General features: G+C 41.9%; 1 protein-coding gene across 1 annotated transcript in view; it reads left to right on the top strand.

Annotated features, from left to right (window-relative positions):
* The window catches only part of LOC103034334 (uncharacterized), a 381,713-nt gene that overhangs the window by 134,747 nt on the left and 230,248 nt on the right, over nt 1-16,718 (top strand). The gene's annotated exons all lie outside the window — the stretch shown is intronic.

The raw sequence follows: 16,718 nt of genomic DNA, 5'->3' as shown, positions 1-16,718 counted from the left end.
TATCCGTCTATGCTAATGTTTTGATTCTCTTAAGAGCGATAGTAGATTTCAGAAAACAGTGAGGACAGACTTTATTCTTATTATTATTATTATTATTATTTTTTAAGGAAACGCAGTGTTGCATCTATTTCAAGCTACAGGGAATTGGGTATTTTTCTGATAAGGAGACATAATCAAATGTTGAAAACATGAGCTTTCTATTTTGCTTTCAATATGCTTTACTTTCTGCAATGACGAACTTGCTTTACTTTCTTTCTGTATAGTATTAAATTAGACTAGAAAAAGATCTGGAAAACAGCATAAATTTAGTTTTCATGCTTATACAGTGCCACCTATAAAGCAAATGCATTCTGAAATTTTCTAGCTCCAGCATGAACAAAATCAGCTAAGCACTATAACATTGTTTCATCTGCATAATGGTAAAGTTTGCAATCTGAGAAGCAGAGCCAGCACTATAATTTATGTATATATATATTAAATAAACCAGGACCAAAATTTAACCTTGTGGTACACCTTTCAGGTACAGATGCAAAATCTGAATAATTATTCATTGACATGCACTCTTTTGGGTCTATTCCAGAGCAGTGGCATCAAAACAAATAATTTAAGCTAAATTAAGTGGAAGAGAAAAGGTGATACTGATGGTAATAACTAAAATATGTATACAATAATAACGAATAATAAACCATGGGTACTTGGTGCCTTGCACAGGCTTTCACGGTAAACACCAGAGTGTGAGTTTCTGTCAGTATGACATACCTGGGTGTGCGCTCCCTAGCTGTACCCTGAACACTACAGCACTGAATGTTGATTAAACAGTGCTGCTACGCTGTGTGGTTCAGTGGGATAGGCTGGTTAGCCAAAGACGGGTAAGATCCCAACGTACTACAACGGGACAACCTAAGGCAGGCACAGTCTCGATCTGACCACCACATGCATTTTAACAGAAAACGGAGACAACATTGTGGGAGGGAAGCGCAGCCCAGGGGGAGAGTGAGTGGATGAATGAAGTGATGTCCGTGGAGGCCTGGGCAGGGAAGACCAGCCCAAATGGACAGTAAGAGGGTGAAGCAATTTTGCGTTAAATTCTCTGAAACAGAAATTCTGTTTCAGAAAAAGGAGGAGAGGTAAATAGATGATCATTATTACCACCATTATTTGCCCAATAATTATTTTATACTTTTTATCTTTTTTAAACCTATTAACCTTTTTCATCCCTCACCACTATTACTAAAATTTTTTGACCAATAATTATTTTATAGATATAGAGCATTTTTTTTTTTAAACTTTTAGCTTGTTTATCTTTTAAAGTTTGATCTTAAAACAACCACTATGCAGATGAGCAATTACTTTCAGCAATATTGTAAAAGTTTTAGCTTTTAAGACACACTCAATCCTAACTTTAAAATATGAAGGGTAGACACAAAATTGAACTTTCACTATTCAACATGTAAGCCATTTTTTGAACAAGAAAAACAGTAAGTGAGACTTGATAAATTGTTTAAGGAAATAGATGTATTGTTGATAATTGTGGAAAGCAATCTGCTTGGCATTGTATATGCATAAATACATATTGAACATATTGATCAGTAAATGAAAAGCATTGTTTGGATTTTATTTGCTAAAATAACGTGGACAAAGCAAAGCATAACATCTGTGTTTATTAATATTGATAATATTATTGTTTGTAATGGAACGATTGATACAGAGAAAAATAATCACGTTCCACTTCTCCCAATTTTTAAAGCACTAAATAAAATCAACTAAATCTAGAAATCAAGTCTTTATAAAATCTTGGGAATTGAAAAAGTCAGAAACATAATTTCTTAGTAAAATAACACACCGCAGAAAATTAAAGTGGCAGGTAAAATAATATAGCCACAAACAGTGATTCTAAAGTCCAAGCAAAAGTAACCCAAGAAAGCCCAATACATCAATATGGAACCATTCCTGAGACAGAAGCCACATTATGTGTAGTTTGTTTGAGTTTAAAACTTTGGGCCCTGATATTCTATCAATCAGTGTGGAGATGAATGGGAGAATAGAGCAGCTGATCATTAAAACTTTGTATGGAGCTATATATAAAAAAACATGATTTAGATGTATTTCCAAGTGTTTCTTATCTATTATCTATATAGTGTTACCAATACAATATGAGAAGCTTTCAGTGGTAGGTTTAACAGCAGGTGCATTTAAAGCAACAGCTTTGTGCTGTGAAGCAGTAAAATATGGTCTGTACAATGATGCTGCAGAGTTGAGGTGTGTTCTTTGGCTTTGGTAGTGTGTGTGAGAGTGGAAGTGTTTGAGTTTGTGAGTGTGTGCATGCACGAGAAATAGTGTGTGTCTAGTGGTAAACTGGGTGGTGCAAATTGGAAGTGTTTGTAAGATCTAATTTGGATATAACAGAGCCACAGGGAAGCAGTTACACTAAAAGGGAAAGGGATGTGAACAAAAGGAAGGTAAAAGCAAGTAATTAATGGTGATGATAATTAAAGGTTGCAATTTAAAATGGAAAATTCCTAAAAGTTAGGGATTTAAAGCACTTTTGACATTAAAGATCATGATTGAGTATAACTGAAAATCAGGACAACTGAAGAAGGTAAGAAAACAAAAATTGGGCTTAAATCTGTGCACAGACAAAATTTAAATATGAAATAATTAACTTCCAAGGGGAAATTAGAGCTCAAGTCAAGTGTGATAAATGTATTTTAACCATGTATTTTAACTTGCAGAAAGGAGACACGGAGGACGCCTTAAAAACTTCCAAAATGAATAGTGAACCTTAAACATGATTATAACGAATACAAAAGTCTCGTTTCAGATCTGTTTACACAGGGGGAGAAGGAGAACGTGGTGCAAAGGTGGACCAATACAGACACAGAGTGAGGGCTCCTCCGCCACTACGCACGAAAGGGGAACGAGCCTGGCTGGATTGAGCCTTTCCAGGTGACTGAGAGAACAACGTACGCAGATCAACTGATAGGCGAGGGTTCTACAGCTGTGCAACAACAGAGATCGCTCACAGAGCAGCAGGAGGAGACGAGACAGCTGAGAAGTCTGACCCTGCAGCAGCAGAAGCAGGAAGGAGGGGCAGCAGAACCCCCGCAGCACGGGCCTGGCCTGGCCACAGCGGAGAAAAGATTTCTCAGAGCACAGCAGCAGACAGCACACAGCATGGCTGTGACTGAGGAGCGGAAGTGAGGGAGTGACTCATTCAGCAACGTTTCGATTGCGTCAAAGTACACTAGATACAGAGACTCTAAAACACATCTCATTAAAGAACACACATAGTCTTATCACACACCAGCTCATACTTTTCATTCACTGATATTGCAGACATCAAGAGCCAGAATAAAGCTCTTCGTGCGTGGGGCTGAGGTAGTGTACCTTCAGAATCCTGAAGCAAGAAGAAAGAAGAAAAGAACAACACGCATTGCAACTTTAACATTTACACATATAGGGTTATAAACTGTGATTTGCTAAATTAGGGGGGGAACACATTATTTTTCCCTTACAGGTTGTCCTGAACATTGTTTTTCTTTGCAGGTTGCTTTGGACTCTTGCAAAAAAGAAATTGTAAAAAAAAAAAAATATATACACTCTGTAACTTTAACACTTACACATATAAGGCTATAAGATAACAAGTTTGCTAGATAGTGGAAAACTTAGAGGGAAAACACATTTATGGTTTAATAATGGCTTGGTACGGAAAAAGGGGGTGGGACAGGTCAAAGTACGGAAACTATAACGGACAAGCATTTCCTCTGGATATTCCAATATGGCTCCAGATAATAATAACCGTTGCCCTCATGGGTATCATGATAATAACATTGGCCATCGTCTCAAAATGAGAACACAATTAAACGGTAATGAGATGCTCTTAGCTAATTTCACAAATAACTTAAAATGCTAATATGCTAACAACCTATAACTTTGCCAGCTGTCAAAGCCTTATATTGTGATAATATTCATGAAATAATTTATTTTTATATTTTTAAAGTAATGAGTATTAAACCATAACGGTAATGATAAATACACAGTGTAACTGAGGACAGTTTTAGCAATATTAACACAGATTTCTCAAACGGAGAGAATAGTGACCAACTGACCTCATCTCCATTTTGAAGCTTGTCTCTGAAGTGATGCATCATGGGATAGCTGATCAATTTAAAGGCACAGTGTAATTTTTTTAGGGGGGTAAAATCATGAAACGGTAATGAGAAAAAAAATCTTCGGACACAGTTATTTTGTTTAAAATCAAGTACATTTTTTGTTCAAAAATATTTATATTATGTATAAATGTTGATATTTTAAATGACTTTAATCTATTTTATTGATTCGATATGCTTAGTACTTTTAATATGGTTTAACTTAAAATTAGAAGGAAGGGGTACGGACACATAACGGTGATGAGAATTTCCATATATATTTTTTTAATTAATTTATATAAAAATAATTTTCTATGATAATGAAAACAATTGATCCATACAGTACTACCTATTTGCTTTACACACAATATCAGAGTTTTTGTGAATTAAGTACTGATTTTAAAAATTGTCATGGACATGTTGCATGCAGCTTCATGAGAATCACCCATAACACCGATTAAGCAGCTTATAAAGCCAGACCTTGTAACAAGTGGGAACACGTAATTAGGTCGACACATGTCAATTGGGATCGGCCTATACTGGAATGTGAGGAAGAGCAAGAGGAACTGCTGTAAACCAACTAGTCTTGGGGATGACTTTAAGGTTATGATGTCACTTCCTCCTTTGATAGAGTTCATCTCATTAGCCGCCTGGGTGGCAGAGGGGCTGTGAGAGAATTTTTCCTGTCAAAATAGGTTGGAAGGCTGCCGCGACAGGTTTTCGCTCTCACATTTTAGTACAATGTTCATACACATGTTTTCAAGTGTTGAACATATGTAAATACATGATTTGGAGGAATTACGGTTTGTCGACGTATCTGTTTGATACGTCGAAAGGGGGAATTGTGGGAAATCTTACGAAGAAACCTTATTTTACCTTGAATATATTGACAAGTATCTCACAATCATGATTACTTATCTTGGTATCTAAAATTACATAATCATCTGTGAAACCCTGTATTTTGTATGCATTAACCAATACTTACACCACATTTGATCATTTTATTATTCACAGTATATCTTACACACATTTATATTAACACCATATTGACCATTTTATTACTCACAGTATATCTTACACACATTTATATAGAAAACTAACCATTAACCACCATGTATTCTTCACGTATATAGTGAAACATTGTTTTTAACAAGCATGTGACTAAACACAGGCCTTAGGCTGACAAACTAACCCACATGATACATAAACGTATAGACCCATTGTATGGCGGACGAATCACGCGCCACTGACACCTCACTGAAACCCATTGTGTGATTGCATGTTTTTCTCACTAACCGCTACAAATTATCAGATAGTGCATTCTGCATGACCTAACTTAATACAAAGGAGGCTTCTGGGCAAACAATACGGTCTTTCTCTCTCCGTGCACGTAAAGTCCTTCACCTGTCAAATTGAGGAGGACATGCGCACAGGGAGTGCAACACTGTCTAATTACTGAACAAATGCCGGACTGTCTGCGCACACTCAAGGCCAAAGACTAGCGAATCTTGAGCGCTAACACGTAACACCATGCATGCTGACAGGAGATGATTTTAGCAACGCCTCATCGGCAGATATCACGTCATTTTTCGTATATACATGGAGTCAGATCATTAGGGGGGTCAGAGCATATGTGGAACGGTCAACGACCGCTCTTTTCTGTGTTCTCCTGGATCCAGTCTTTTGTAATAAATACTTGTTTTGCTTTCAACTTCACTCCATCTGTCTGAGACTCCTCTATTCAGCGAACACGTAAGGGAGTTGTAGCCCGGACGAGAGGTGGGGGTAGCCCACCTCACATTTTTATTTCTACAACAACACCAAGATACTTATAAGAAGAAACCTGAGGAATAGTGCTTTTATGAATAACCACTGGACAGTGATTTCCAATTCCCTAGGGGTCAAAAAAAATTTCCTGTGTCTTTGCCACATTTAGGTTAAGTTGATTCATGTCACACCATTCCACAAAACTTGGAGAGTTTTCTTTCTCTGTTTGGTGTGGTTTCACACAGGTATAAAATTAAATGCACCAAAATGTGCACCAATAAACCACACGAGCACATTGTTTTCTCTAATTGGTCAGAGCTGTCTGGCGTGGGAGTGAGAAGATATCTGTGCAGTGTGAAGCAGCTTTAAACACAGAACCCTGAAACACTGCGCTTTTAAACAACCAGTAACATATATACAGCTATACAACACTTAAAAATTTAAAATACATAAAAAAATACTTAAGTAGAAAGTTATGATAACTTATTTTTTTCATTTATATTAACTCATCAAATTCTGTTTTTTAAGTTAGTTAAATGACTTGAAAATTTGAAATGAGTTGAATGAACTTTAAACTGTAAGTTACAGCAATATCTGTGAGTAAAAGATTACTTATATCAATGACCACTGAACTATTTTGAGTTGGGTTGGGTAACATTATATCCCCCACCACTAGTGACTAGTACAAGCCTCCTCCGATACATGTGAAGTCAGCCACTACCTTTTACGAACTGCTGCTGATGTAGCATTACAAATTATCATCACAGCAGAACAACTTGATTCCGATACATCTGCTCACAGACACCTTGTGCTGATCAACATTACCCTTTGAAGTGATGAGGGGAAAGAGCGCCATCTACCCACCCAGAGAGAGGAAGGCTAATTGTGCTCTCTCAGGGCTCCAGCAGCTGATGATAAGCTGCATGGCCGGGATTAGAACCAGCAATCTCCATTTCTTCACTATGTTTCTCACAGTGGAAACTGACAGCTAAAATCTCTGAGATAGCTTTTTGTATCCTTCCTCTAAACCATGATGTTGAACAATCTTTGTTTTCAGGTCATTTGAGAGTTTTGTTTTGAGGCTCCCATATTGGCAAACGTTGTGTTCCAGTAATTAGAGCTAAAGGTATTCAAATCAGTAAAACGATATGGGTGCCCAAATTAATGCACCTGCCTAATTTTGATTAAATAATTATTGCACACTGTCTGTAAATCCTATTTTTTTTGTTTGTCTGCTATATGATATATTTAACTAAAATTGCTGTTCCAAATAACCAATGAAAATGATCAGGGATGCCCAAACTGATTCTTACCACTGTATAAAACAGTCACACAGATTTTCTGATAGACATTTCACTAGATATTACAGATTTTTGAATATGGGGCACTTTGCAATGTATTTATGTGTTGGTTACTATGGGATGGTGGTGGGATTTTTGCAAATGTTCAAATGTAAACATTACTATGTGTGCAGTATACGAAACATATGTAAGCAGAATTTGCACTGTTAAAAATATTATATATTGATTAAAAGTGTGACTGAAACAGTGTGTCCACACTGTGTTTCCCAAGGCTTTGGGTGGGGTGGGTGAGATATATATATATATTTTTTTTGCTGTGGATGAGTGGGATCCATTTTTCTTGGGGCCCCCAAATGCTTTAAAATGTCCCTGAGCATGATGGGAAATAATCTCAAAAGGGAATTAAATACTATATTTCAAATGATGAATAAGCTAAATTTGTAGTGTTTAAGGCGAGAGCGTCAGACTTTCTTTTATTTATTTATTATGTGTGTGTGTGTTAATCTGACCCCTGCTTTGCATTCAAATTACAATAATAAATGGACAGAAATTTCAGTTTTTACTTTAATGGCATGTTTGGCCTAAAGCAGGGTTTCTCAACCGGGGGGCCGCGGACCACCAGGGGGCCCTGAAGCACCCTCTAGGGGTCCGCAGGCTCATCCTCAGAGGAAGACAGTAGTCTGTAGTGAGCACTTTAAATCAGGGGTCTCAAAAACAAAAATATTTTATGGCCTCCGACTTGAAATCAAATTTTAGTGTTAGTGCGGCACGCACGCAAAAAAAACGCACCCAATAGAGAGAGCCGCTGCATGAGCGCAGCCCCGCCCTCAGGAGAAGCTGAAAATGGATTTATATAACTATAGATCACAGTGAGCTTGATAAAAAATCTTAAACGTATGATTGACTAAACCTGTTGCTTGATTTGAATTAAAAACGTCACAGATACGCCCACACGGTGAGCCGAGTCATCAGGTGTTTTGTCGAGTTGTGCTACCCTGTCAAACCGTGCTGTTCTCGGGTACATCAGCAAGTGTGTGGAGGATGTCACTACCACCAAGACTGTGACTTGCTACCCGAACCAGAAGCCCTGGCTGAACGCAGAGGTGCGTTCTCTGCTGAAAGCCAGGGATGGTGCCTTCAGGTCTGGATACTCAGATGAACTCAGGAGGGCTAGAAGAGAGCTGACTGTAGGAGTTATGAGGGCAAAAGCTGCATATGCTCAGAAACTCCAGGGACACTTTTCCTCCCAGGATCCACAGAGTATGTGGAGGGGCATCAAGTGCATCACGGACTACAAATCTAACATTGCACAAAGCTCCAAAGACCCATCCCTGCCTGAGGCTCTCAACAAGTTCTACGCCCACATTGAGAATCCTGACACACCCCCCAGCACCAGTCTCCCACACTCACTAGGAGAGGAGCCCCTCAGCGTGACACCAGCAGAAGTAAGGAGGACGCTGAGGAGGATTAACCCCCCCCGGAAAGCTGCTGGCCCAGACAACATCCCCGGACGGGTGCTAAGAGACTGCGCAGACCAGCTCTCGGACGTTCTGGCCGACATTTTCAACGCATCCCTCATCCAGGCAGCTGTCCTCACTTGCCTGAAGACCGCCACCATCATCCCAGTCCCCGAGAACTCCGCAGTGACAGGTCTGAATGACTACCGGCCAGTAGCCCTCACTCCTATAGTCACAATGTGCTTTGAAAGACTGGTTCAGACCCACATGAAAGCCACCATCAACATCACTGTGGATCCACACCAGTACGCATACAGGAAGAACCGATCCACAGCAGATGCCATTTCCTTCGTGGTCCACACTTCCCTCACCCACCTGGGGCAGAAGGATTCCTATGTCCGTATGCTCTTTGTGGACTTCACATCTGCTTTCAACACCATGATTCCTCAGACACTGATAACCAAACTCTCCTCACTTGGACTGAGCTCTCCCCTGTGCAACTGGGTCCTAGACTTCCTGACCAAGCTACAGGCAGGAGGTGGAACACCTGGAGGATTCGTGCAGAGAAAATAACCTCTGCATCAATGTAAAGAAGACGAAGGAGATGATTGTGGACTTCAGAAGGGGCAAGCATGCCCACCTCCCCCTGCACATTGGAGGATCTGCGGTGGAAGTGGTCGACAGCTACAGGTACTTGGGTGTGCACCTGAGCAGCAACCTCACCCGGAGCAACAACACTTCCACTCTGGCCAGGAAGTCAGAAGGCTGAGACGAGCTGGACTCGGGAGTGCAGTCCTCACCTCCTTCTACAGATGTGTGGTGGAGAGCGTCATGTGCTCCGGCATCAATGTGTGGCATGGAAGCTGCTCTGCTACAGACAGGAAAGCTCTGCAGAGGGTGGTGAAGGATGCACAGAGCTTCCCCAGCACCACGGACATCTACACCTCCAGATGCAGGAAAAGGGCCACCTGCACCAGGAAGGATCCCACCCACCCAGCACACGCACTTTTTGTCCCGCTCCCCTGCAGAGCATCAAGTGCAAAACAACCAGACTGAGAAACAGCTTAATTCTGGAAGCTGTAAGACTCTTAAACTACACCTAACAACACACTGCACTGACACACAAGAACAAATTATTGTTTACAAAACACTGTCACTTTACCCACACCGAGACACTTTATCTTCTACTGCTCTAATTCCATATCATCCTGCTATAGCACACTTGCACTGGGGGTATTTATCTTATCTATTTTGTATATTCTATTTTTATTGTATTCTTTATTTTATCTATATATCTATTTTAATTGCAGCTCTTGGGTGTAAACTGGAACTTGATGCTTTCAAGTTGTAAACAGGTGGGCCGTAATGTAGAAAAGGCCTAAAGGACAGCTGACCTGCGTCAATAATGGAGAGCTGGACAGAAAGGCGTGTTTTACTGAGTGTGAGAATTATGTGTGCATGTCGAGTTTTGCAGAGTGAGGTATTCTTAAAGTGCTGATAACACAACCACACACTTCCTCAGAACATGAAACCAAAAAAAAAAAAAAACTCAACAAGGCTATCAGCTTTCAGTGAGTTCCTCATTACATAAGGTTTCTCATTAAGCAGTGCTGCACCATTTTCTTAGTTCTCTTCAGTCACGTTATTTTAAAGAAAAGCCAGAGGAAAGGAGACATCAGCACATCAGCATCAGCGTTCAAACACTGACCATGCATTACTGATATCAGTATTTGAGTAAAGTTGTATATAGAAGGCATAAAATGCCCTACAGGTATGTCCTCTAGTATCAAAACTCTAAATTATAATTAAACATTTATAACAGAATAAACACATTTAAAGCTTTAGTTTGTGCCTATAACTACATCTATTAAAATATTCTGATTTATTGTCCTCATCAATCAGCTATGATAAATGTTTTAGTAATTGCTGATGTTGATGCATGATATTTTATTTGAAATCAGTTCCATTAATTTCATTAAATAAAAAATTAATAATAAAAAGTATGTTCAATGTTTAATGGTAGATTTCATTTTATTAGTTTAATGTACGATAAATTCATTGTTTTGGTTAAATTACAGTGGACAAAAGGGCAACGCTTCTCATGAGAATGTTCAGCTGGTAGGCGGATATGAAAGCTGTTGAAACCAAACTGTTTTCTGTCGTTTTGTTTACAGCAGCAGCAGGCCCGCCAACCAAAAGTATTGGAACAGTGAGGCTGATCCGTTTATTTCTGCTGTAGAAGAAAAAAAATTGGTTTAACATTAAAATATTAATATGAGACAAAAGAGACAACAGGAGACAATTTTTTTTATTTAATTGCAAGTATTTATATCTGGATCTAATACACAGTTCAGAAGATAGCATCTTCTGTCTGAACCCACACAATTTTCTTATGCGCATTGAAACAGATAAACCTAAAGTAGATTAAAGTGAATAAGACTTAATATTTAGCTGCATGTCTGTGACCAATTGACATCACTAACCTTCTGCATTCTTCTCGTCCAGGCAATGAGTTTTGGGTTATTATCTTGCTGCATTATGAGGGATCTCCTTTTTCATCACATTGGTAATGGTTAATATTTGTCTCATTAGTTCATAATCAATCCACAGGCTTGTCTCTGTACTTCTTGGTAAATTCCAGCCTGGCCTTCTAGTTAATAATGTTTTTTATCTTCTGGTAAAGCCTCTGTGGTTTTGTTCATGAAGTCTTCTGCAAACAGTAGATTGTGACACCTTCACTACCGGAGGTTGGTGCTGATGTGTTGTTGTTGCTCCTGGAGGTTGTCTACAGCACTTACAATGTTCCATCAACTGCTATGGTTTTCCTGGGTCTACCTGTTCGACATCTGTTACTTAGTACACCAGTGATGACTTTCTTCTTCAGGACATTCTAACCTGTTGTTTTGGCTATGAATAAAATTTTTACATCTTCTCTCAGCTTCACAGTTGCTTGTTTTTTACCCATAGACACCTCTCTGGTTTTCATGTTGGTTACTCCTCTAACTATAAATGCACAGTCTACACAGATAAAACCCAAATCTGAACATGAGCGCTGATTATTGTTTGAATAATCAAAGTATCAGGACACACCTAGGGAACAAAACACACCTTACAGTCACATGTTCCAATACGACACGCTTAAGTTAGGGCTGGGTATCAAAATTTGAAACCAAAAAGCCACAGACTAAAATGTCTTGATACTACCGAGTACTGAAAGGTAAAAAAAAAATCTGTTTTCAAAACAACTTTTACGCTGCCCTGGCACACTCAAGGAGAGAGCACATGCAGAAACACAGTGATAACTCAAATTGTCCACACACAGCCGCTGTGCTAAAATCTCTCAACCACTCGCTCTCTCTCTCTCTCTCTCACTCCCCCAGTCTTCCTCTCTCTCTATTAAATCATAGTCAAGTCAAGAGTCAAGAGGCTTTTATTGTTACATCTGAATACAGAGTACAGTTCAGTTCTGTCTCTGTGCGTTGAAAAGTCTGACTGCCTGGTGGATGAAGCTGTTGCAGAGTCTAGTAGTGGAGGCTCGGATGTTCCTGTATCTTCTGCCGGACGGCATCAGAGCGAAGAGTCCGTGTGAGGGATGGGTGGGGTCTTCCACAATGCTGGTGGCTTTGCGGATGCAGCGTGTGGTGTAGATCTCGGTGATGGAGGGAAGAGAGACTCCGATGATCTTCTCAGCTGTCCGCACTATCCGCTGTAGGGTCTTGCGGTCTGAGGTGTTGCAATTCCCAAACCAGACGGTAATGCAGGTGCTCAGGATGCTTTCTACACTCCCTCTGTAGAACATGGTGAGGATGGGAGGTGAGAGATGTGCTTTCCTCAGTCTCCGCAGGAAGTAGAGGCGCTGCTGGGCTTTCTTGGTTATGGAGCTGGTGTTGAGGGACCAGGTGAGGTTCTCTGCAATGTGAACACCGAGGAACTTGGTGTTTTCCACAATTTCCACAGCAGAGCCGTTGATGTTGATGACACCTGGAGCTCTCCTGAAGTCAACAACCATCTCCTTGGTTTTATCCACGTTTAGAGATTGCTGATGAGGCCAACTACAGTTGTGTCATCAGCGAACTTGATGATGTGGTTTGAGCTGTACTTTGCAGTACAGTCATGAGTCAGCAGAGTGAACAGCAGTGGGCTGAGCACACAGCCCTGGGGGTGCTTAGTATGGTGGTGCTGGAGGTGTTGTTTCCAATCCTGACTGATTGTGGTCTCTCAGTCAGGAAGTCTAAAACCCAGTTGCAGAGGGAGGAGTTCAGGCCCAGCAAGCTCAGTTTTCCGATCAGATGCTGAGGGATGATGGTGTTGAATGCTGAACTGAAGTCGATGAACAGCATTCGAACATAGCAGTCTTTGTTGTCCAGGTGGGTGAGAGCCAGGTGGAGCGCAGTAGAGATGGCATCGTCTGTTGATCTGTTTGGACGATACGCAAACTGCAGAGGGTCCAGTGAGGACGGGAGCTGGTTTTTGATGTGCCTCATGACCAGCTTCTCAAAGCACTTCATGATGATGGGAGTAAGTGCAATGGGACGGTAGTCATTAAGGAAGGACACTTGAGACTTTTTTGGCACAGGGATGATGGTGGTCGTCTTGAAGCATGTCGGCACGATTGCAGTACTCAGAGAGATGTTGAAAATGTCCATGAGCACATCTGTGAGTTGTTCTGCACATCCTCTGAGCACTCTGCCAGGTATGCTGTCTGGTCCTGGGGCTTTCCGTGGGTTGACTCTGAATAGAGTTTTCCGCACATCAGCTGAGGACAGGCACAGTACCTGATCGTTTGGAGGAGGTGTGGTCTTCCTTGCTGTCGTGTAGTTCTGTGCTTCGAACCTTGCGTAGAAGGAGTTCAGTGCATCTGGAAGGGAGGCATCACTGTTACAAGCAGGGGGAGGTGACTTGTAGTTGGTGATGGTCTGGATGCCCTGCCACATGCGCCGAGTGTCAGTAGTGTCCTGGAAGTGGGCGTGGATTTTCTTTGCGTAGGTGCACTTTGCCTCTCTGATCCCCCGGGAGAGCTTGGCTCTAGCTGTTCGGAGGCCAGCCTTGTAGGCCTTGTCTCGGGTTCTCAGCAGCACACGCACCTCTGCAGTCATCCACGGCTTCTGGTTGGGGCGGGTTGTGATGGTTTTGGAGACAGTAACATCCTCAATGCACTTGCTGATGTAGCCAGTCACTGAGTCTGTGTACTCCTCCAGGTTGATGGAGTCATCAGAAGTAGCAGCTTCTCTGAACATGTCCCAGTCATTGTGCTCAAAACAGTCCTGAAGAGCAGAGATGGCTCCTGGAGGCCAGGTTGTTACTTGCTTCTTCTCTGATTTGGCACGTCTGATGAGCTGTCTGTATGCTGGGATGAGCATGACAGAGATATGATCAGAGTAGCCATAGTGGGGGTGGGGCTCTGCTCTGTACGCACCGGGAATGTTAGTACCGTATTTTTCGGACTATAAGGCGCACTTAAAAACTTTTAATTTTCACAAAAATTGACAGTGCGTCCTATAATACGGTGCGCTTTTTGTATGGATTTTACTCGTCAGGTTGTAAGGAGCAGTAAACACACACTCCGTGCAGCGTTATAGAGAGTTTCAGTGCTATACAGAGTCCAGAGCCGTGCAGCTCCGAGGCTGAGCAGCAATAGCATTAGCTAGATGCTAACCGCTAAGCTCGCTAGCTTATTCACTGAGATCAGTATTATCTAAATTTTACTCGTCAGGTTGTAAGGAGCAGTAAACACACACTCCGTGCAGCGTTATACAGAGTTTCAGTGCTATACAGAGTCCAGAGCCGTGCAGCTCCGAGGCTGGAGCAGCAAATAGCATTAGCTAGCTTATTCACTGTTCAGAGATCAGTATTATCTAAATTTTACCCGTCAGGTGTAAGGAGCAGTAAACACACACTCCGTGCAGAGCCGTGCCGCTCCGAGGCTGGAGCAGCAAATAGCATTAGCTAGCTTATTCACTGTTCAGAGATCAGTATTATCTAAATTTTACCCGTCAGGTGTAAGGAGCAGTAAACACACACTCCGTGCAGAGCAGCAATAGCATTAGCTAGATGCTAACCGCTTAGCTAGCTAGCTTTTTCACTGTTCAGAGATCAGTATTTTCTAAATTTAGCACTTTTAATACTGCTGGAGCAGTATTATTAGAGTTAGATGCTAATCGCTAAGCGTTCACCGTTCAGAGGTGAGTTATCGGCCTGTAAGTCTGTGCTGCTTTGCCTGGCTAGCATTAGCTAGATGCTAAGCGCTAACTCTCTCAGAGGTGAGTTTTATCAGCCTGTAATCTGCTTGTTTACAGTGTTAAAACAAGCTACGGGGGACGAATCGCTAGCTAATATCTCACTGTCTTACCAGAACACGCAGGATTACTCAGTGTAACGCTGTCGTTTAAGTTTGGGTTAACTTTACTAGTTTAGGTGACTAGCTAGCGTGCTAGCGGATAGCTATGCTAACGCTGGTGCAGCAAGCCTTAGTGGACATCTGGAAATCTAAGCTTACTGTAAATAAACTGAAGCACGTTACTCACCCAAATAAACAGTTTTCAGGAGAGGAATCTGTGTAGATTAATATCCAGCACTCGTTTGACTTTGAAAGAGCTAGATTTATATATACTGAGACGCTCCACCGGCAAGCGACCACCCCCGGTGGGGGAAGGGAAACATGGCGCCACCCCTGTTCACTTTGATATAGGCACCCTTTCTAGTGTCACTTAACGCGCCTTATAATGCGATGCGCCCTATGTATGGAAAAATAGCAGAAAATAGGCGTTCTTTGATAGTGCGTCTTATAATACGGTGCGCCTTATAGTCCGAAAAATACGGTATACACACAATCGAGCAGGTTAGCTCCACGGGTTGGAAAATCCACATGTTGGTGAAAGCTGGGCAGCAGAGCCTTCAGATTACTGTGATTGAAATCACCAGCAACAATAAACAGTCCGTCGGGGTGTGAGTTCTGGAGTTTGGAGATAACAGTGTACAGTTCTTGCAGAGCGTTAGCATCAGCACCGTTAGCATTAGCACTGGGTGCTACATACACTGCTATTATGTACACTCTGCTAAGCTCTCTGGGCAGGTAGAATGGCCTGGCTCTGACTACAGCAAACTCCACCAGCGGCGAGCAGTAGCTGGAGATCAGCGCAGCGTTGTTACACCATGCTGTGTTGATGTAAACACACACTCCACCTCCACGAACCTTGCCCGAGAGGCCGGCGTCGCGGTCTGCGCGGTAGCATAGCATGCTGCTCACCTCAATCGATGGAGTCTGTTAACCATGTCTCCGTGAAAACAAACACACAGCAGTCTCTGAACTCGCGCTGGGATGTCCGCTGGAGCCGGAGATAGTCGATCTTGTCCGGCAGGGAGCAAAGGTTGGAAAGAAGGAGAGATGGAACCGCTGGCTGGCTGGAGTTAGCCATTAGCTTAGCGCGGACTCCGGCTCTCTTACCGCGCTTCCGGCTCCTCGCGCACCGCTTGCGGAGAGACCTCTTCCGGCTAGCAGGCTCAGGAAACGCCGCGGATCTTAGCAGGCCTAGCGTGCGTAGCTCCGCTCGTAGACTGTCTGTAAGTTCAGTTTTTTGTTGATTTTGCAGGTCTAGCAGGGTCTGTCGGTCATAAGTTGTTCCCATAGCGAACTTTTGCATGATTGCGAGTAAAACAAACAAAAGCACCGTGTTTTGCTTCCGGAGTAGCCACTGCGACTGCTCGCACCGCCGACAGGAAGTCAAGTCCAAATAGATATTATGGATTAGATATCATAGATATTATAATACAGTAAAAAATATCCAGTCTGCCAGACCTAAACCACACTGAGAGGCTGAGAGGCGTTCTACGAATGCCATTATCAGCCGGTAATGCACTGTAACCGAAGCTCTCCATGTATTTCTCCTCCACATACAGGTAACCTAGCAATGATACAGCATTTGCAAGTCAAACAGCACAACTACAAACAGAACAGCAATGAAACTATTTTAACTCGTGGGGTGTTAATAACCAAGCTGATTCGTCCTATTTAACTCAAAATCTGGTATGATCGCAATAATATACTC

This window comes from Astyanax mexicanus, chromosome 19 (genome assembly GCF_023375975.1).
Source record: "Astyanax mexicanus isolate ESR-SI-001 chromosome 19, AstMex3_surface, whole genome shotgun sequence".
Taxonomy (NCBI): Eukaryota; Metazoa; Chordata; class Actinopteri; order Characiformes; family Acestrorhamphidae; genus Astyanax; species Astyanax mexicanus.
This window is presented reverse-complemented; position numbering and strand designations above follow the sequence as displayed.